This window comes from Melanerpes formicivorus, unplaced genomic scaffold (assembly GCF_026170545.1).
Source record: "Melanerpes formicivorus ecotype bairdi unplaced genomic scaffold, bMelFor1.0.p_v2 SCAF_18, whole genome shotgun sequence".
Taxonomy (NCBI): Eukaryota; Metazoa; Chordata; class Aves; order Piciformes; family Picidae; genus Melanerpes; species Melanerpes formicivorus.
This window is the reverse complement of record NW_027142370.1, coordinates 4,862,541-4,883,761: the sequence shown is the minus strand read 5'-3', so window position 1 is coordinate 4,883,761 and position 21,221 is coordinate 4,862,541. Positions and strand designations below refer to the sequence as shown.

The 21,221-nt window shown below is 50.4% G+C and overlaps 1 protein-coding gene across 1 annotated transcript in view; it reads right to left on the bottom strand.

Moving 5' to 3' along the window:
• GFRA4 (GDNF family receptor alpha 4) overlaps window positions 1-21,221 on the bottom strand; it is a 73,151-nt gene that overhangs the window by 50,783 nt on the left and 1,147 nt on the right. The gene's annotated exons all lie outside the window — the stretch shown is intronic.

The following is a 21,221-nucleotide window of genomic DNA, read 5'->3' as shown; positions in this document are numbered from 1 at the left end:
ACGCTGAAGCAGCTCCCATTCTCCATCAGACTTTGCCAGGACCTGCCTCACTGGCGAGGAAGGCAGCAGGGAGGAAAGCAACAGGGAGAAACAACAAGGAGAAAAGCAAAGAGAACTAAGGACTGGGTAATTTCTGGCCAGCAATTGTCTATAATAAGGTTTGACTGTATTAATTAATTGAGATGTGCCTTGGAGAGCTGGAGCTGCTGCTGCTGCTGGAAGTCAGCCAGGAAGAAAAAAAACCCTTCATTTTCTCTGCAAACCTGCTGATTAGACCAAATCTCTGAGGTTCAGTGCAGCAGGCTGTGGGGAGATGGGCTGCCTTTCAGGGCCTGTGACACAGCCACAGCTAGAAACTGGTTGTCATGAACTGCCAAGAGAGGTGGCCAGGGGTGGAGGTGGACAAAGTATTGCAGCGGACAGGGCCAGGTTGTTCCTTCAGATGCACTTCTGATTCGTTTCCTTGGTAGCTCTAAGGCTACCCTTGAGTCCACCCCATCAGTCCCAGTAATTGCCACATGGTCCTGTTTAGGAGGCAGAGCCCTTGGTGGACTGGATGGACCAGGACCACAAAAGGTAACCTCCTGGTCTCAAATCAGCTCTTCCAAAACACCATTTAGATCTTATGGACCTGATGGGTGCCAAGCAGACAGATGGGTGTAAGGTCCCCAGGGCAGAAAATGCTTCAGTCTATTCTTGAGCCTGTCCTGCACTTGGCACTGTGGCTGAGTCATAGAATCATAGGATAGAATCACAGAATCAATAAGGTTGGAAAAGACCTCAATGATCATCAAGTCCAACCTGTCACCCAGCACCTCATGACTACTAAACCATGGCACCAAGTGCCACATCCAATCCCCTCTGGAACACCTCCAGGGATGGGGACTCCACCACCTCCCTGGGCAGCCCATTCCAATGGCCAATCTCTCTTTCTGTGAAGAACTTCTTCCTAACATCCAGCCTGAACCTCCCCTGGTGCAGCCTGAGACTGTGTCCTCTTGTTCTGGTGCTGGTTGCCTGGGACAAGAGACCAACCCCCTCCTGGCTACACCACCCTTCAGGTAGTTGTAGACAGGTTGTAGACAAGTTGTAGAGTCCTTGGAGGTCACCAAACATTGGCACTCATGGCTGAGTGTGTGCAGCCAAGCTCATACCCCAGGGCTCCCTAGGGCAGAAATCTTGGACCAGCATTGGCACTCCCTCATTTTCCCTTTCCCTTTTGGATCCATTTTCGACACACTTGGAAAGAAACTGTCCCAAGTTTTCCACAGATGCCTTTTTTTAATCCTAAGAGGGAAACAATTGAGGCTGAAACTACTTCCACTAATTGTGCCACTGTTTTTAGCCTGACACACTGCCAAGGTGCTGCTCAGGAATAGTTCAAGCAGCTTTGGTTACCCTTCTCTGCTGAAGGCCAGGCTCCCTGGTAGGACTTTTGCACAGCAGGATGTCATTGTGCACCCCAGGAGGTATGGTCTGAACATGAGCCAGCAGTGTGCCCAGGTGGCCAAGATGCCATTGGCATTGGCATTGGCCAATGGCATCTTGGCCTGCATCAGCAATAGTGTGGCCAGCAGGAGCAGGGAAGTCATTCTGCCCTGTACTCAGCACTGGTTAGCCACACCTTGAGTCCTGTGTCCAGTTCTGGGCCCCTCAGTTTAAGAAGGACATTGAGGAACTTGAAGGTGTCCAGAGAAGGGCAACAAGGCTGGGGAGAGGTCTGGAGCACAGCCCTGTGAGGAGAGGCTGAGGGAGCTGGGGTTGCTTAGCCTGGAGAAGAGGAGGCTCAGGGCAGACCTTATTGCTGTCTACAGCTACCTGAAGAGAGGTTGTAGCCAGGAAGGGGTTGGTCTCTTCTCCCAGGCAAGAAGCACCAGAACAAGAGGACACAGTCTCAAGCTGTGCCAGGGGAAGCTTAGGCTGGAAGTGAGGAGAAAGTTCTTCACAGGAAGAGTAATTGGCCACTGGAATGTGCTGCCCAGGGAGGTGGTGGAGTCCCCATCCCTGGAGGTGTCAAAAAAGGGATTGGATGTGGCACTTGATGCCATGGTTTAGTTGTCAGGAGGTGCTGAGGGGTAGGCAACAGGTTGGACTTGATGATTTCTGAGGTCTTTTCCAACCTGGTTTATTCTATGATTCTGTGGTCACACAGCCCAGCTACAGCCTCAAGTCAGTCAAAGTGATGTTCACAAGTGCTGCTGTACTACAAAATCTGAGGTCAGCAAGGACTATTAGTTGTTTTTTTTAACCTCAAAATAAAAGCAAAGTAGAAGGCAGAGGCTTTCCTCCCAAAGACAAATAACACTAAGTAGCTTCAGATGATTGAAAGATATTTTTTTGCAGAGGAAAAAAGTGAGCGGAGATGTTTTCAAGGAGTTTTCATTAAACTCAAGAGAAAGACAGCTCCCAAGCCCTTTGCTGGGCCAGATGAGGCACTTAGTGCCATGGTCTAGTTGATTGGATAGAGCTAGGTGATAGGGTGGACTGGATGACCTTGGAGGTCTCTTCCAACCTGGTTGATTCTATGATTCTGTGATTCTGTGCTGCAGGAGTGGTCAGGTACTGGAACAGGCTGTCCAGGGAGGTGGTGGAGTCCCCATCCCTGGAAGTGTTCAAGAGGGGACTGGATGTGGCACTTGGTGCCATGGTCTAGTCATGAGGTCTGTGGTGACAGGTTGGACCTGATGATCTTTGAGGTCTCTTCCAACCTTGGTGATACTGTGATACCGTCCCTGGAGGTGTTCAAGAAACCTGTGGCCATGGCACTTGGGGCCATGGTTTAATGGCCATGGGAATCTTACACTGACAGTTGGGCTTGATGATCTTAGAGGTCTTTTCCAACCAAAACCACTCTGTGCCTCAATAGACTGGTAGGAGTTGAAAGGGGCTTTTAAGCTCACCCAGTCCAATCCCTCTGCAGTCATCTTCAGTCAGGAGAGTCATCTTCAAGTAGAGCAGGTTACTCAGAGCCCTTTCCAAAGCTACCCTGGAATGTTCTCAGGCATAGGGGTATCAGTAGTGGAGTCCCCCCGGGATCAGGGCTGGGCCCTGTGCTCTTTAACATCTTTATTGATGATCTGGATGAGGGCATTGAGTCCATCATCAGTAAATTTGCAGATGACACCAAGCTGGGGGCAAGAGTTGATCTGCTGGAGGGTAGAGAGGCTCTGCAGAGGGACCTGGACAGGCTGGACAGATGGGCAGAGTCCAAGGGCAGGAGATTGAACACATCCAAGTGCCTGGTTCTGCACATTGGCCACAGCAACCCCATGCAGTGCTACAGGCTGGGGTCAGAGTGGCTGAGAGCAGCCAGGCAGAGAGGGACCTGGGGGTGCTGGTTGATGGTAGACTGAACATGAGCCTGCAGTGTGCCCAGGCAGCCAAGAGGGCCAATGGCATCCTGGCCTGCATCAGGAACAGTGTGGCCAGCAGGAGCAGGGAGGTCATTCTGCCCCTGGACACTGCACTGGTTAGGCCAAACCTTGAGTCCTGTGTCCAGTTCTGGGCCCCTCAGTTTAGGAAGGAGGTTGACTTGCTGGAGTGAGTCCAGAGAAGGGCAACAAAGTTGGGGAGGGGTTTGGAACACAGCCCTGTGAGGAGAGGCTGAGGGAGCTGGGGCTGCTTAGCCTGGAGAGGAGGAGACTCAGGGGTGACCTTATTGCTCTCTACAACTACCTGAAGGGAGGTTGTAGACAGGCAGAGGTTGGTCTCTTCTCCCAGGCAACCTGTGACAGAACAAGAGGACACAGTCTCAAGCTGTGCCAGGGGAGGTTTAGGCTGGAGGTCAGGAGGAAGTTTTACACAGAGAGAGTGATTGCCCACTGGAATGGGCTGCCTGGGGAGGTGGTGGAGTCACCATCGCTGGAGGTGTCCAGGAGGAGACTTGACAGAGTGCTTGGTGCCATGGGTTAGTTGGTTGGGTGTTGTTGGATGATAGGTTGGACATGATGATCTTGAAGGTCTCTTCCAACCTTTCTGTTCTGTTCTATTCTATTCTATTCTATTCTATTCTATTCTATTCTATTCTATTCTATTCTATTCTATTCTATTCTATTCTATTCTATTTCTATTTCTATTTCTATTTCTATTTCTATTCTATCCTGTCCTGTCCTATCCTATCCTATCCTATCCTATCCTATCCTATCCTATCCTATCCTATCCTATCCTATCTACCACCTCTCAGGGCAACCTGTTGCGAGCTGTTCCTGTCTCCACCGACTCTGTCAGGAGGACAGACGCGGCGTTTGCCTCGCTTCGTGCGCGCACACACTTGGCTTCAGCGGAGTGAGCCGTGGGGGTGTGGGAAGGCTCTCAGACGAATCCACGGCCCTGCACTCATGTCTGTGTGCCCACCACGAGCCTGCCAGCCCCACGGGGAACCTGCTTTCTGCTAAAAATGGGTTTGCCTTACAGCGTAAATTAAAGTATGACTGCGGCGAGAGTCGGGAGGGAGCCCACGAGAGGAGAGAGCAGATTGAGTATGTGCATATTTTAAGTGCCTGGTGCCTGTGAATGTTTATTTGGAAGAGAAGAGCAGAAGAGAGGCACTGACACCACAAATAAAAATAACACAGGGAAATACATCTCTTTTATTATTAAATTATAGATTAAAATAGGATATGTTGGGGGGGGAGGGGGGTGGGTGGGAATCGAGAAGCATCCATCTCTTCGTGGAGCCTTTCCATAACAATCAGCATAAAGTAATGTAGCAGTACCTGACAGCTTAAATAAAGATAGGAGCTGAGGCTCCTATCTGCACATTTATCTCCTCTGATCCAGACAGGGTAAAGAGGCATAAAAGGCTCAGATAACAGCATCTTCTCTGCACACCAGCTCCCAAACGATAGGCAGATTTTATACTCAGTTGCTCCACATAATGTCAACATTGTTAGAAAACAAAAGCACCATGAAGGTACATTTCCCCCCTCCCTCTCCTGAAGCTTTTTTTTTATTCCCTCTCCTTCACCTTTTTTTCCTTCCCTCTCCCTCACCTTTTTTCCCCTCCCTCCCCTTCACCTTTTCCCCCCTCTCTTCCCTCACCTTTTCTCCCTCTGTCTCCCTCACCTTTTTTTCCCCCTCTCCTTCCCCATTTTTCCCTCCCTCTCCACCATTTTTTCCTCCCTCTCCGCCATTTTCCCCTCCCTCTCCCTCACCTTCCTTTCTCCTCCCTCTCCATCACCATTTTTCCCTCCCTCTCCTTCATCTTTTTTCCTCCCTCTCCCCCACCTTTTTTCCTCCCTCTCCCTCACCTTTTTTCCTCCCTTTCCCTCTACTTTTTTCCTCCCTTTCCCTCACCTTTTTTCCTCCCTCTCCCTCACCTTCTTTTCTCCTCCCTCTCCTTCACTTTTTATTTGCCTCTCCTTCACCATTTTTCCCTCCCTCTCCTTCACTTTTTCCCCCTCCCTCTCCTTCACTTTTTCCCCCTCCTTCTCCTTCACTTTTCCCCCCTCCCTCTCCTTCACTTCTCCCCCCTCCCTCTCCTTCACTTTTCCCCTCCCTCTCCTTCACCTTTCTTTCTTTTCCCTTCGGATCTTTCCCCTTGTGATTCCCGCATGAAACGCTATGGGGCAGATCCGAAGCTCTGCGCCTCAGGGACCAGCCCCTGAATCGGCAGGGCAGCAGGACATGGGATGAGGGGAAGGAGCAGTGAGGTTCAGGTGGGTGCACACAAATCACAGGCACAGCAGCAGAGAAAGCGGCAGGCAGCTCACCCAGTCCCTGCCCCTTCCTTGCTGCAAGCTGTCACCACACCTATTGCAGTCGACAGCTATCGACCACCGCATGCCAAGCCATTAACCTTTGCCACCCAACACGTCAGATGACAGGGACAAAGGAAGCTGTGTGTCACAGCTGAGCTGAGCAGCACGTAGGAGGTGCAAGCAGCACACCCTGAGCTAGGTGGGGAAGGTGATGAAAAGTTGTGCCACAACCAGGTGCTCCAAATCATCAGTGCTTCGCTGAGGTGGATTTCATCTTGGGAGCTGCTGCCCTGGCCCCACAGACCCCAGAACTTGAGGGACAGTCTCACCAGCTTCACATACAGGGGCATAATCCCTGCCCTCCTGGTTCTGCTGATCCTCTGCTGGTCCAAGCCAGGATGCTGCTGGCCTTCTTGACCAGCTGGGCACACACTAGGTCATCTTCAGCCAGCTGTCAACCAACGCCCCCAGGTCCTTTTCCTTGGTGTGTTCAAGGTGACACCACAGCAAGAAAACTCAACTGGGGTGAGTTCCTCAAATTTCCATGCCCCTGTGCCCCTGGAGAATGTAGCCCTCCTCAAAAGGTGCAAATGCCACAGGACCATTGCTCTGGGCATCAGCACATGGCATCAGCATCCAAAGCTGTGCTGCTTTGAGGTGGGCAACATCCACAGGGTTATACTTCTCTGCTGACATGGCTCAACTGCTTTTACTTCCAAGGAGCAACCCTGAACCCACATAAAGCTCTCACTTTGCCTTTTCTCTCTGTGCTTGCAGGCTGCTTGGGTTGCCTCCATGGTCTCAGGAAGCTCTTTCTCTGGCTCTCCACAGAACTGCATCAGACACTTGAGTGCTCAGCTGGGAAAAAAAGAGCCTGGATTTTTCCATCTCCTTTCCCTTTTCCTGCTATGAGCATCACCAGTTTTTCCCCCAGTGGAAGCTCATTCCCTTTTCCACAGCCAATTTCACAGAATCATAAACTCACAGAATCATGGAGTTGTTTGGGTTGGAAGAGACCTTTAAGATCATCAAGGCACAGAAATCAATCACAGAAACATTCAGGTTGGAGAAGAGCCTCAGGATCACCTAGTCAAACCCAGAACCCTACTCTACAAGGGTCACCCCTTAACCATATCCCCAAGCACCACATCCAAACCACTTTTAAACACATCCAGGCGTGGTGACTCCACCGCCTCCCTGGGCAGCACATTCCAATCCCTGACCACTCTTTTAGTGAGAAGTTTTTCCCTAATGTCCAGTCTAAACCTACCCAGGGGCAGCTTGAGGCCATTCTCTCTTGTCCTATCACTGATTACCTGTGAGAAGAGACCAGCACCAACCTCTCTCCAACCCTCTTTCAGGTAGTTGTGGAGAGCAATGAGGTCTCTCCTCATCCTCCTCTTCTCCAAACTAACCATCCCCAGCTCCTTCAGTTGCTCCTCATAAGATTTATTCTCCAGACCCTTCCCCAGCTTTGTTGCCCTCCTCTGCACTGGCTCCAGCACCTCTACATCTCTCTTGTGTTGAGGTGCCCAGGTCCACTGTCAGCTCACTGACTTCACATCAGCCTATGGGATCTGAACATCTCCTGAGACTTCTATCAAAACTAGCTGAGGTGGGCTCAGAAATTATTTGGGGTGGACTAGCTGAGCCACATACACAGGATTGATCTTCTCAGGAAACCACAGGCTGAAGAACAACATCAGTAGCTTGTGTACCTTGACTTGGATCAAGTAGTTCATTCATACTGGCCTGAAGGGGTTTCTCCAGGGACACCTATATCTGGCTAGTTGATTTGTTATGAGAAGGAAAAGTTCTTGGCACTTGCTGGAGGAGACAGGGAAAAAAAAATCTTGGCAGCAACTACCCAAATTCTTTTATTTTTCTGGGGGAAACATTTACTTTTGAGTGCCAGAGTAATGGAAGGTGACAACAAGAAGGATTGTCCAAGCCTGACTTGGAGCCAGTGCCTCAGGGAGGTTGAGTCCAAAGTTCCTGTCTTCCTCACCTTCATTTCTAGGGAGGATGGGGCCAGGTCTGAGGGCAGGGTGCCTCATGTCCTAGGAGCAGGGAGGCTCTGGGAGGTGGAGTTGGTGAGGCCAGGTCTGGGGCACCAAGTGCAAGGCTGCTATATGAAAGGAGAGGAGGATTCAGCCCATCACCTGTTAGCAACAGGCAGGGTTAGCCAAGCCTCTTGGCTGGCCCAGACTCCTCATCTATCCCTGAGACACCTACCTCCCAGCTCTACTATCAACTGACCATTAAGACCCTTGGCTGAGCAGCACCATCTTCCCCTGGCACCTTCACCATGAGTGTGGGATATATAGGCTGACAGGGAAAGGGGGGATGAAAAAGCTCTGTCCAGCCCTCGGTTCCAAGGGTAACAGACAGCAGGGTGACCCTGTGCCTGATGACACTGCTCCAGTCCTGGAGGCTACACAGGCTCCCTTGCTGAGCTCACAGATAGACCTATGGCCTACAGATCCTACACAGATCTAGCCCAGACTGAGAGCCTGCCACTGCTTTGTACAGTACAAATAGGAAAGAAAAATAACCTAAACATTTTGCTCCTGATACTCAAAACTTTTTCTTTCCCTGCTTGATGCTGTTGCTGCCTCTCCTCCACTCCCTGTCTTACAGAAGTGTGACTAATCCTCTTCCTTCCCTTGTGCTGTTACCTTGAAGGTATTTATAGAGTGAGATCATGTTCTCTCCTGTGTCTTTCTTGCCTTTTCAACCCTGCATAAACCAAGCTTCCTCAGATTTCTCCCCTGTGTCTTATCCTCCCCGAGGTGATGCTCACTGATATGGGAAGCCAGGAAAGGCTTTGCCTGTTGGAGAGGACACTTCAGAGCTGATACAGCCATGGCACAGGTTGTGCAAGAAACTTAGGCCAGAATCATGGAATCATTAAGGTCAGAAAATACTTCTAAGATCATCACCAGAACAAGAGGACACAGTCTCAAGCTGTGCCAGGGGAGGTTTAGGCTGGATGGCAGGAAGAAGTTCTTCCCAGAAAGAGAGATTGGCCATTGGGATGTGCTGCCCAGGGAGGTGGTGGAGTCACCATCACTGGAGGTGTTTAGGAAGAGACTGGATGGGGTGCTTGGGGTGCCATGGTTTAGTTGATTAGATGGTGTTGGGTGATGGGTTGGACTTGATGATCTCAGAGGTCTTTTCCAACCTGGTTAATCCTATCCTATCCTATCCTATCCTATCCTATCCTATCCTATCCTATCCTATCCTATCCTATCCTATCCTATCCTACCCTACCCTATCCTATCCTATCCTACCCTATCCTATCCTACCCTACCCTATCCTATCCTACCCTACCCTATCCTATTCTACTTCTATTCTATTCTATTCTATTCTATTCTATTCTATTCTATTCTATTCTATTCTATTCTATTCTGTTCTATTCTATTCTATTCTATTCTACTCTACTCTACTCTACTCTACTCTACTCTACTCTACTCTACTCTACTCTACTCTACTCTACTCTGTTCTATCCAACCTTCTACCCAACACCCAAACACCTGATGGAGTTGCTCTGCACAGTTCACCTCCAGCCCCTTATTGGGTCTGTGTCCCTCTTGACCTCTCAGCTCCTCTCTGCTGATTTAAAGGGAAAGCTGAGCCCAGGTGAAAGCTGGGTGGGGTGAAGCCCATCTCCTGCAGCCTGCTGGGCCCATCCCTCTCCGGTGGGAGGGCAGGAAGTGAGAAGCAAGCTCCACTTCTTTTCACTCAGGGCCCATCTGGGAAGATGATTTTCTGTTTCCCTAACAAAAGCAAGCAAACCAGAACAGAAACATCAGGGGCTTTATTTCATTCCTCATTTTTCTTGCCCTGGAATTATCCTTAATAAGCATTTTATTTTCCACTGGCTGTCTTTTATTGCAGCTTTTACTGCTCCTGATTTGTCGCTGTTGTGCTGAAGCCAAATTGTACCAAAAGCCCAGGATTTTTCTGGGGCAATGAGTTTCTTGTTTTCAAGCCTGCTCTTCTGCTGGAGGCTTGTTGGGTTTTGTGTCCCCCCCACCCCCCCAGAGCTGCACAAATCTCCGTGGCTCATCGCTGAACTCAAGACCTCTGTCTTCAGCGGCACACACCGCTCACCTCAGCACAAAGCAGGGTCCCTGGGCCCTGTGTGTGGAGCATGAAAGATTTTCAGGCAGATTAGGGGGATTCAGTTCCTGCCTGGGTACCAAAATGGGAGCTGGGTAGAGGGAGTGCACAGCAGGTGATCACAGAATCATAGAAGCAGCCAGGTTGGAAGAGCCCTCCAAGATCATCCAGTCCAACCTATCACCCAGCCCTATCCAATCAACCAGGCCATGGCACTAAGTGCCTCCTCCAGGCTTTTCTTGAAGATCTCCAGGGGTGGCAGCTCCCCCACCAGGGGAAGTTTAGGCTGGATGTTAGAAAGAAGTTCTTCCCAGAAAGAGAGATTGGCCATTGGAATGTGCTGCCCAGGGAGGTGGTGGAGTCACCATCACTGGAGGGGTTTGGGAAGAGACTGGATGAGGCACTTGGTGCCATGGTTTAGTTGATGAGATGGTGTTGGGTGACAGGTTGGACTCGATGATCTCAAAGGTCTTTTCCAACCTGGTTTATTCTGATTCTAATTCTATAGTGCTGCTTGGGGTTGTTGTGATGCTTGTTCCTGATGTGCTGATGAGAAATGTTCATTTCAGCTTTTAGTGACCTGCTTCATAGGCTCAACAAAGCCAAGCTCTGGGTCCTAGACTTGGGTCACAACAATCCCATAAATGCTCCAGGCATGAGGACATGAGGAACAATTTCTTCCCTGAAAGGGTTGTCAAGCCCTGGACCAGGCTGCCAGGTCAGTGGTGGACTCCCCTGAGGGGGTAAAGAAAAAGCTGTGTAGCTGTGGTGCTGAGGGCCGTGGTTTAGTGGTGACCTGGCAGTGCTGGGTTAGTGGTTGGACTTGGTCAGAAAGGTCTCTTCCAAACAAACAATTCTATGATTCACACAAACACAAACATCTCAGGATGAGCTCTGCACTGCCACCTGGTTCTGCCTCAGAGGACTTTCCCCTGCCCTGTTTCACACTGATGCCTCATGTTCCAAAACCTGAGAGACACCCAGAAGCAGATGCCATAAATCCTCCTCTCTTAGGACAGCATTCAGCCAGCAGATTAAGCACTTTGGGAGAAGTTCCCTGGCCTTCTTTTTGTTATTTGGGGGAGGTTGTTCATTTGTTTGGATTGGGGGTTTGGTTGGTTTGGGTTTCATTTGTGTTGTTGTTGGTGGTTCCCCCCCGCCCTTCTGCTTCTAATTAATAGTTATAGTTCATGTGATAGTGCATAAGAACTCGACTAGAGATCTGCAGCCCCTTGAGTCAGGTACTTAATTACTAACAGGCTTTCCAGCACACATTAAGGATTGGCCTGGCTGAGCCTGTAGGGAGGAAGAAAGAAGCAGTATCAGGAGAGAGAGATAAATTTCCTTGCATTAGTCCCAGGAGGGTGGTAGCTCTGAACTGCTGTGCATATGGCTCCACACTCCACACTGAAGGATGGGGCTCAGAGCTGTCACTTCACATACACTTCCTCTGCTGAGACTCACATCACCTTTTGCAGACAGAGGACTCAAACCCTTTAGGGCTTCACCAGCTCCAAAATGTCTCTCAGACCTTCAGGAACCTTTGCTTTCCTCCTCTCAGTTCCTGGATTCCCTATTAAGCTTTGTCTGCATCTTCTGTCCAGCCTCTCAGAAGCCCTTTCTCCCCTGCTTTGCACCTCCAGACCAGAATCAGCTCAAGACCTTCTCCACTGTTCCATTTCCACATCTTCTGGCCCTGATGGAGAAGTCCTCGCCCATGCACTAGATGATCTTTCAAGGTCCCTTCCAACCCAGACTATCCTGTGATTCTGCTCCTGTTCCATGCAGCTCAAGTTTCTCCTCATTCCAAGGTGTTCTTCACATTCTCTTGAAGGTATTTATAAGCTGTGAGCACTGTGACCCCCTGAGCACTTTCCCCCACACTGGAAGGAAAGCTCAGCCCAGGTGACTCTGCCCATGCCTGCTCTCCAAGCGATGGTGTGGCTGTGACAGGCAGCCCAAGGTGTGCTCTTTGTTTCTCAAGCAGCCTCCCTGACTTATGTTCTCTTACTATGAGTGAGAAACAAAACAAACTGATTGGAAGGGAGGGGGAGAGAAAAAAAGACCTTCCTAGAAATTGCTGCAACTGATGTGCCAAATCAAGTAACCCTTGCAAGGAGGAGTGCAACCCCTCAGCGTGCAGGGGAAACACTGAGGCAAACTCAGCCTTGTCTGGGGCTTTCCACAAACAGGTCAAATGGCTTTGATTCATGCCAAGCCCTGTCTAATAATTCAGCAGGCTGCTTGGCTTTCCTCTCCATTAGGAGATGGCAAACACATCCTCCTAACCTGCAGCCTTTATTAGAGCAGATTCAGAGTGCAGGGATTTATGTCGCCGCACGCCTCGTGACACCTTTTTAAGGTGCCTGCTGCTGTGCACAACGAATATCAAAGGCAAACACGGGCAGCAACCGAGGAGGGGGGGTGGAAAAAAATGCCTGGTGCTGAAGGAGACATCTGCTCCCTATTTCCAGATTGCAGGTAAGCGAGTCAGCTGTGTAATATCTGAGAGATATTGCTGTCAAGGCTGTCATGGGGAGACGCATTTTTCTTCCCATGCATGGAAGTTAAAATCTCAGCAGAAATAGCTAGCCTGTTATCAGGACTTGTTTATCCAGAGCCACAGAGGCAGGTAGGGATGAGAAGCTTTGAGTTTCCTCCTGGCTTTTCTCCCTGGGACAAGCCTGAGGAAGGGGGCAGGTGGGCTGCAAGCTGGATCATTCTATCTACCATCCTTTGGGAGCCAGCCTGCAGATCCTGGACACCAGCTACAGAGTCATGGATTCACAGGATGGTTTGGGTGGAAGGGGCCTTGAAGATCATCTAGTTCCAATCCTCCTGCCATGGGCAAGGACACCTCCCACCAGCCCAGGTTGCTCAAGGCCTCATCCAGCCTGGCCTTGAACATCCCCAGGGAGCGGACATCCACAACCTGCCTGGACAGCCTCTCCCCACCCTCACTGTCAGGAATTTCTTCCTAATCTCCAGCCTAAATCTGCCTTCCTCTAGCTTCAATCCATTCCCTCTCATCCTGTCACCACAAGCCCTGGGGAAAAGTCCCTCCCCAGCTCTTCTGTAGCCCCTTCAGGTACTGGAAGGCTGCTGTGAAGTCTCCCTGGACTCTTCTTTCCTCCAGGCTGAACAACCCCAACTCTCTCAGCCTGTCCCCATAAGGGAGCTGCTCCAGCCCTTTGATCATCTTTGTGGTCTCCTCTGGACCTGCTTCAACAGCTCAATTGCCTTCTTATGCTGGGGACCCCAGAACTGGATGCAGTGCTTCAGGTGGAGTCTCACAAGGGCAGAGCAGAGGGACAGAATCACCTCCCTCATCCTGCTTTTGATGCAGCCCAGGATGCAATCAGGGCTAATGCAAACCAGGAGTGAACAGAAAGAAGTTCACAGTGGAGATGTTGCATAGGGAGGGTTCAGTATGGGCAAGAGGAGGAGGGAAAAATAAAGCAATGAATTTAATAAAGGCTGCCAGGGTCAAAAGGATGAAAGATAAAAGGTGAGCTGAGAATTTCCAAGCCTTTTATGATTGATTTGACTCCTTATGTAAAAAGCTCACGGACAGCACCACTTGAACTCTGGGTGACTGGTGGCCCAGACACCAGGTTTGCTCCAGAAAATTCACAGCCATCAGCCAAGTGAAGGCTCCCTTCCCACGAGGCTGTAGCTGCCCTGTGTTTTCTGTGCTCTGATTAATCAAGTATGATAGCATTTCCCAGGTGGCTGCTGCAGAGGCATCAGCCAGTCTCCTTTGATGCAAAGCTTGAAGCAAAGCCTGATTATTCTGCAGAGGTTGTGTTCCATTTGCCATCTCTGAAGGCACCCTGGAGCTGTCCCAAGACCTGTCCTGAGCGTTTGCTGGGTCCGGCTCATAGCTGAGTCTCCAGAGGCTTCAAATGATGCAGACAGGGACTCCCAGAGACGTTCCTGTTGCTACCTATCCAAAGAGTTGAGCTCTTCCCACTAGTCACCTCCAGTCCTTCTGGGCTTTGCAGCTGTTAGAGGCTAAACTCAGTTGAGGCAGCAGAGATCTGAAATGGGTGTGCAAACCTGTGCAAGGCAGGCTGCAGCACAGGCAGCTCAGGATGAAAAACTGCAGCTGGCACAGAATCACAAAACCATTTTGGTTGACAAAGACTTTTAAGAGCCTCAAGTTCAACCACTGACCCAACACTGACAAGTGCCCCACTACACCACGTCCCTCAGGACCATGCTTAACACAGGTTTAACACCCCTCCAGGGATGGGGACTCCACCACTGCCCTGGGCAGCCTGGAGCAGGGACTGACAAACCTTTTCAGGAGCAAATTGTTCCTCGTGTCCAAGCCTGGTGCAACTTGAGGCCATTTTATCTTGTCTGCTCCCCCACCTGGCTCCAGCCTCCTTTCAGGGAGTTGTAGAGAACAAGAAGGTCTCAGCCTATTCTATTCTAACCCAGCCTCCTTTTCTCCAGGCTGAACAACCCCAGTTCCCTCAGCTGCTCCTCACAGGGCTTGTGTTCTAGACCCTTCACCAGCTTTGTTGCCCTTCATTGGACATGCTCCAGCACCTCAATGTCTTTCCTGCAGTGAGGGGCATTCAAGTGAGAAACATTCAAGTTTATCCTTGTCTCTGTGTTTGACCTTTTTCTTCATGTCAAAAGTAACAGGAAGAGAGGAGAGAACAAAAATCCACCAGGTTCTCAGGTCTTCCCACAGCCCTTCAGCATCTGGACCTGTTTAAAATCCCATCCCAACGTGGACTGCCATTCCCTGGGGCTAAAGGGGGGACATCATTTAGCCTGGCAGTGTATAAAAGAGGAGCAATTTGATCCTGCTTTTGGAAGAAGCACCATAAACCCTGCCCCATTCTGTTCTCCCCAGTAAACTGGAAACCAGCTGCCTGCACTTGTGTGTCAAAACGACCTCCCCAACCCATATGTCAGCGGTAGCATGGGGAGAGCTGCTAATAACTCTGTCAAAGCACTCAGGGAAGGCAGGTCTTGCAGAGAGGATTTTCCAGTTGGATTCCATAAATCAAAACCACAGCACAACTGTTTTTATGGCATCTTTCATGCAAACTGCTCCCCAGATGGCTTTGGACAGAACGAGGAACATGTGCACTGAGGAGCTGCTGGTGGAGGAAGAAGAGGGATTTGCATGAAGGGAGGTGAAAAGAGATGAGGCAGGATATGGCCAAGGCAGTTTGGAGCTGGGGAATGTTTAACTAAGCCAACAGGATACAGGGAAGCACTTCTTTCCCCACGAGGACAGTCAAACAGTGGACCAGGCACCCAGAGAGGTTTATTCAGCTGCTATCTCTGGGGGCCACTCATTCCTTCAAGCCTCTTGCTGCAGGCAGATGAATCCCATTTCCCCCAGAAAGCTCCAGGTGGACCAGGGAGTGCAGGAGGTGCCCAGGCTCTGAGAACACCCCAGAGGTCTGGCCATGCCCTGTGGCTTGCATGGAAGCCATTCCCAGTGGCAAGGAAAAGTGTTACTGCTGAGTGACTGAAGGACCCCCAAGGCAGATCTGCAGCTGGTGTAGGACTCTTCTCTCTAGATAGAGTGATAGAGTGTGAGGAAATGGACTCAGATTGTGCCAGGGGAGGGTCAGGCTGGGTATTAGGAAAGATTTCTTTTCTGAAACAGTGGTGAGGCACTGGAACAGGCTGCCCAGGGAGGTGGTGGAGTCCCCATCCCTGGAGGTGTTCAAGAAACATCTTTTCCTACTAAAATTATCCTATCCCTTCTTACCAGCCCAGCTCCAGCAAGCTCCAGGGAGATGCCTGGACATATCCAGCAAGGTAACAAACTTGCCTAACACCTATCAAGCTCATGGCACTTGAAGCCATGGTTTAGTTAGTCAGGAGGTGTTAGGTAATAAGTTGGACTTGATGATCTCTGAGGTCTTTTCCAGCCTTGTGGATCCTGTGATTCCGTGATGACTCTAAGCCAGCTATGGTACCACCTGTGATTAGACCCAAACCCTGGAGGAGTCACAGGTGATTCGAATGTGAGGTGACCTTAGGAGATACTGATCCATCATGAACACTCTTTTTAATTCCCTATGACAGTGCCAGGTTCTCCTTGGTGGCTTCCCCTTCTGCAAATCCTTTCTGCTCTCTGTAAAAGAGTGCTGAGTTGTTTTACTCCATCACTTTGACCACCACAGCCCCCTCATGGACACACTGCCCCACCTAGTCATACCAGCTTGATTTTTCTCCTTTCCCATGGCCTATCCATGGCTTCACTTTCTATCTACCTCTTCAAACTCATTCTTTCAACCATGGTTTCCCACTCTGCTTTCACCAGGAGGCCAGCTCATATGTGAACCTTTAAAGCTGTGATGGCCAAAAGAATCATAGAATCAGTAAGGTTGGAAGAGACCTCAAAGATCATCAAGTCCAGCCTGTCACCCAACACCTCCTGACTACTAAACCATGGCACCAAGTGCCACATCCAATCCCCTCTTGAACACCTCCAGGGATGGGGACTCCACCACCTCCCTGGGCAGCACATTCCAATGGCTAACAACTCTCTCTGGGAAGAACTTTCTCCTCACTTCCAGCCTAAACCTCCCCTGGAGCAGTTTGAGACTGTGTCCTCTTGTTCTGGGGCTGATTTCAAGGGGAGATTGGAGGTGGCACTTGGTGCCATGGTCTAGTCATGGGGTCTGTGTTGATAGGTTGGACTCGATGATCCTCAAGGTCCTTTCCAACCTAAGCGATACTGTGATACTGTGATTGCCTGGGAGAAGAGACCAACCCCCTCCTGGCTACAGCCTCCCTTGAAGGCAGTCCACGTGAGGTGGTGGAAATGACTGCCCAGCCCTTTTCCCCCATTCACCATCACGCAGCTCCCTCCATCAGTCCACCCAGGCTTGAAGTTCACTGCCAGGAGGTGTTCCCAGAGGGGATTTTGACAGATGTGTTTGAAACAAGGGAGCTGTACTGGCCTGAAGATTGACAGGAACCAGCTTTGCACAGCTTTGTTCCTTTGTGCTTTTTTAGTGTCCTTCTAAAAGAACTGGTTTAGCAGGAGAACTACCTTTGAATTTGTCCTCTTCCACTGCTGGGTTGGGAAGAAAGAGGTCTCTTTTTTATACAATATTATTTTTGAAGGAGCCAAAGGAATATAAAGTCCACTGAAGGCAAAAGGAACTCGCAGATAACTTGGTAGCAAGAGTATTTTTATCGTCAAGTGGCGAACTTTAGTGACATTAGAAGCCATGCTTAGAAATGACCAAGCAGAAAGTTATAAAAATGAGCAAGTCTCCTGCAAAAAAAAAATGATGAAGGGAATTTCAGGCACGACAGAAATTGCCTGTGAAAATTGCCTGGAGAGCAGAGAAGACATTTCAGTGGTGCCCAGGGACAGGACAAAGGGCAACAGGCGCAAAATGGAACCCAGGAGGGGAAAACTTCTTTGCTGTGAGGGTGCTGGAGCCCTGCAGCAGGCTGCCCAGGGGGGTTTGTGGAGTCTCTTTCTCTGCAGAGATTCCAAACCCACCTGGACATTGTGATCCTGGGCAAGCTGCTGTGGGTGCCCCTGTTACAGCAAGGGGTTTAGACTGGGTGATCTCTGCAAGGGGTTTAGACTGGGTGATCTCTGCAAGGGGTTTAGACTGAGTGATCTCTGCAAGGGGTTTAGGCTGGGTGATCTCTGCAAGGGGTTTAGGCTGGGTGATCTCTGCAAGGGGTTTAGGCTGGGTGATCTCTGCAAGGGGTTTAGGCTGGGTGATCTCTGCAAGGGGTTTAGGCTGGGTGATCTCTGCAAGGGGTTTAGACTGGGTGATCTCTGCAAGGGGTTTAGACTGGGTGATCTCTGCAAGGGGTTTAGGCTGGGTGATCTCTGCAAGGGGTTTAGACTGGGTGATCTCTGCAAGGGTTTTAGACTGGGTGATCTCTGCAAGGGGTTTAGACTGGGTGATCTCTGCAATGGGTTTAGGCTGGGTGATCTCTGCAGATCCCTTCCCACCCTCACCGTGCTGGGATGCAGTGACTGTGATTTCTGTCTCCAAAAGGAAAGCAAACCTCTGTTCACAGTAATTCATACCAATTATTAGGCTTAACTAATACTAATCTTTACCCAGCAGTAATTACTGCTCCAGGCTCCAGAGCCACGGAAGAAAAATACTTCCTGGATGTGGTGAGATCCTTGGAGAGGAATTTGCACAGGGTTTGAGGACAGCCTGTTGAGGGAGAAGTTTTATTTCTCCTCTGCACCAATCCAGAGAGACATAAATATCCCAATCTTATTGATGCAAATAATGGCTCTCTCCTGTCAGAACTGACAGGGGCACTAATTTAAGGAGCTTTTCCCCTCTCTCAGACACTCCAATGCATTGCAGAAGAGGTTTTTGCTCTCCCCCTGGGATCTGAGCTCCCAAACCAGGTGAAAAGCTGCCAGATGATCTCTTGTGTTTGATTGCATTGGTGAAGAACCTCTGGGAAACATATGCCAGAAATTATGCTAACCACCAAGGGCAATGAAAGCTGGCAGATAAACACAGCAGTTGTCAGCAGACAACAGCCCAGAGGCCATTTGGGGATCCTGCCCTCCATTGCAATGGGACAGAAATGATTCTTGGTCTCATGGAGCCTTCACCACAAAGTCCTGCTTTCAACTCTAGCCCACATTCTAGTTCTCATCCTTTAATGACTGTTAGATTGTCCTCTAAATGCTGCACAGGGGATGGGCAGCGCTTTGGGGGCTGCTTGCAGGTGTACACCAATGTCCCTGTAAAACTAATTATCCTCTTTCTATTTAATTCTATTGATGCTTTCTGGAGCATTGATTTTCCACTAAGTCTTCCTGAATGCCTCACCACTGTCCTGTGGGTGGCACTTCATAGAATCACAGAACAGCATGAGTTGGAAGGGACCTTAAAGATCAGCCAGTTCCAAACCTCCTGTCATGGGCAAGGACACCTTCCCACTAAATCAGGTTGCCCAAAGCCTCACCCAGCCTGATCTAAAACACTTCCAGGGATCAGGCATCCCTGGGCTACCCTTTCCAGTGTCTCACCACCCTCGTAGTACAGAACTTTTTTCCTAATGTCCAACCCAAATGTCCCTGCTGTAGTTGTCCCTGGTTGAGTCACAGTGTCCCTTTCTTAAAGGCACAGCCTCAGTCACACTAGTTTAAAAGCATTGTCCCTTATCCTGTCACCTCATGCCATCATAAATAGAATCATAGAGACAATAAGCTTGGAAAAGACCTCAGAGATCATCAAGTCCAACCTGTAAATAGTCCCTCTCAAGCTCTCCTGTAGTCTCCCTTCAGATACTGGAAGGTCACTATAAAAACTTCCCAGAGCCTTTTCTTCTCCAGGCTGAATAGAGCCAGTTCTCTCAGCCTGTCCTCACAGGAGAGCTGCTCCAGCCCTCTGATCATCCTGGCCCTCCTTTGGACCCTTTACAACAATTTCCAGCCAATGCCACACATGCAAGGAAATACCAGGAGACATTATGGCAGCAATGAACTTCCCCAAGCCGTGCCCCTGTCCCCAGCAGTGTGCTCCTGTTCTGTCCTTGCTGCTGGCACTGGTATTGATGTGGTTGCTGGTGAGAGAGGTCAGGGAGCCAATCTGGCTGAAAAGTGGTTGAGGAACATAAAAATTGTGTTCAGCTGTATGAGTTGCCTGCCCTAGGTCAACCTGCATGTCTGTGCCAACAAGGAGCTGGATATGAAGTAGCAGCAGGAGCTCTCCATCTAGACTGGATGATAATGACCACCTTGGAGAGCCTTAATTTCTCCAAGCCCTGCCTCCTTCACATATGATCCTCTTAAAAATGGCAAGGGGCTGACAAACAAGAGGGAAGGCTCTCACTGCAGCCTGCGTGGTGTGCAGCCAGCATAGATGAAGCTGGGAATTGCCATGCTGAGGCTGCTCTCTCCAGTCCAGAACCCCTGATCGCCGTGGTGGGTATCCCTGGGCACATCTGAACGACCAGCCCTCACCCATCCAGAACACAAACATCTAGGTGCATTGAATTGCATCTACTGGGATAGAGCTGAGCCTGCAAAGGTCAAATGCCAGTTCAGAGATGAAAAGGTCCTTCTGGAGACACCGAGAGCAGGAGGCCAAAAGGTGACTGCTGGCTGTGATGGCTTTATTCTGGCATAGACTGGAGGCACTGAGTGTATCCATAACACCTGCCTGCTATTCCCAGTTGCATTGCTGACAATGGAGGATTGGCCATTTGCTCTTTTCTTCAAGTCCACTTTCTCTCGAGAAAATCAATCAGTGCATCAGTCAGTCAATCAGGCAGTCAATCAGTGAGTCAGTCAACCTGACCCTCTTGGAAAATGGATCCTGCAGAGACCTGGACTCCCACCCAGATGCCCTGGGAGCCTCACAGGAAAAAAAAAACCCAACACCCAGCTCTGAGGGAGGCTGAGACCTTTCTCAGCATATAGTGCACAGCTCCAGTGCCCACGACGCAGCAGCTGTCCCAGCCTGGAGCATATTCAGGTCTTAGTGTTCCTCCAGACCCCCGGAGCCAAGCACTCCCCGGCTGGAGCTGGTTCCTCCTGGGGGTGGTCGAAATCCGTCTCCCACCCCCCGCCTTTGGGACTTGCAAGAGTTGCTGCTGCTGACATCTAGTGACAGGGAGAGCCGAGAAAGAGGAGCTACCTGGAGCTCTGGCAAAGCCATCTCCACCGAGAGAAAAAAACCCTCGGGGTCTTCACTGGGACGTGGGCTCCCAGCAGGGATGCTCGGGGTGCAAGGGAGGCAGTGCTGGACCATGCCGGGCGGGCCGGGATGTCCCAAGCACTTCGATACATCCTTTTTCCCCCCCAGTGGCCACCCGAAGAGGACCAGCGCATCCTCCCCGCTGCCTCCCCACAGCCTTTCCTCGTCTATCGAAGCGCGAGCTGCTTCTAGGGTTTGCTATCTCAAAGAAGCACAGGGAAGGGAAAACAAATACAGAAACAAACACAAGCGCCCTAAGGGGAGCAACGCCAGGCAGCGAGGTGTCTGCCAGCAGCGCCTGTCCACTGCCGAGGGCTCTCAGCCGCCGGGCTGCAGCCCCTCCGCGCACAGCTCTTCCCAGGGACGCGGGAAGCTGCCCGAACTGCAGGCAGGAGAATCGCCCTCTCCGAGCTGAGGAGAAGCAGGATGCGAGCGGGATGCTCAAAGCCCCAGTGCTGCAGACCACATCCCTGTGGATGGGATGGCATCCCACGGGGGAACAGCATCCCCCGGTCATGCCACTAGACAAAGGCTGCTTTTAGAGCGGACGGAGGAATGCAGAACACATCTAGGGATCTTAGCTCCCTTGCTCCCAGGGAGCAGAAAACAACCACAGAAACAAACACCTTGCGGACTGCTTAGTTTAGGGGGAGGTGGGTGCAAGGGAATCTGCAGCAGGAAGCCCCGACACACAGAAAACATACTGGGG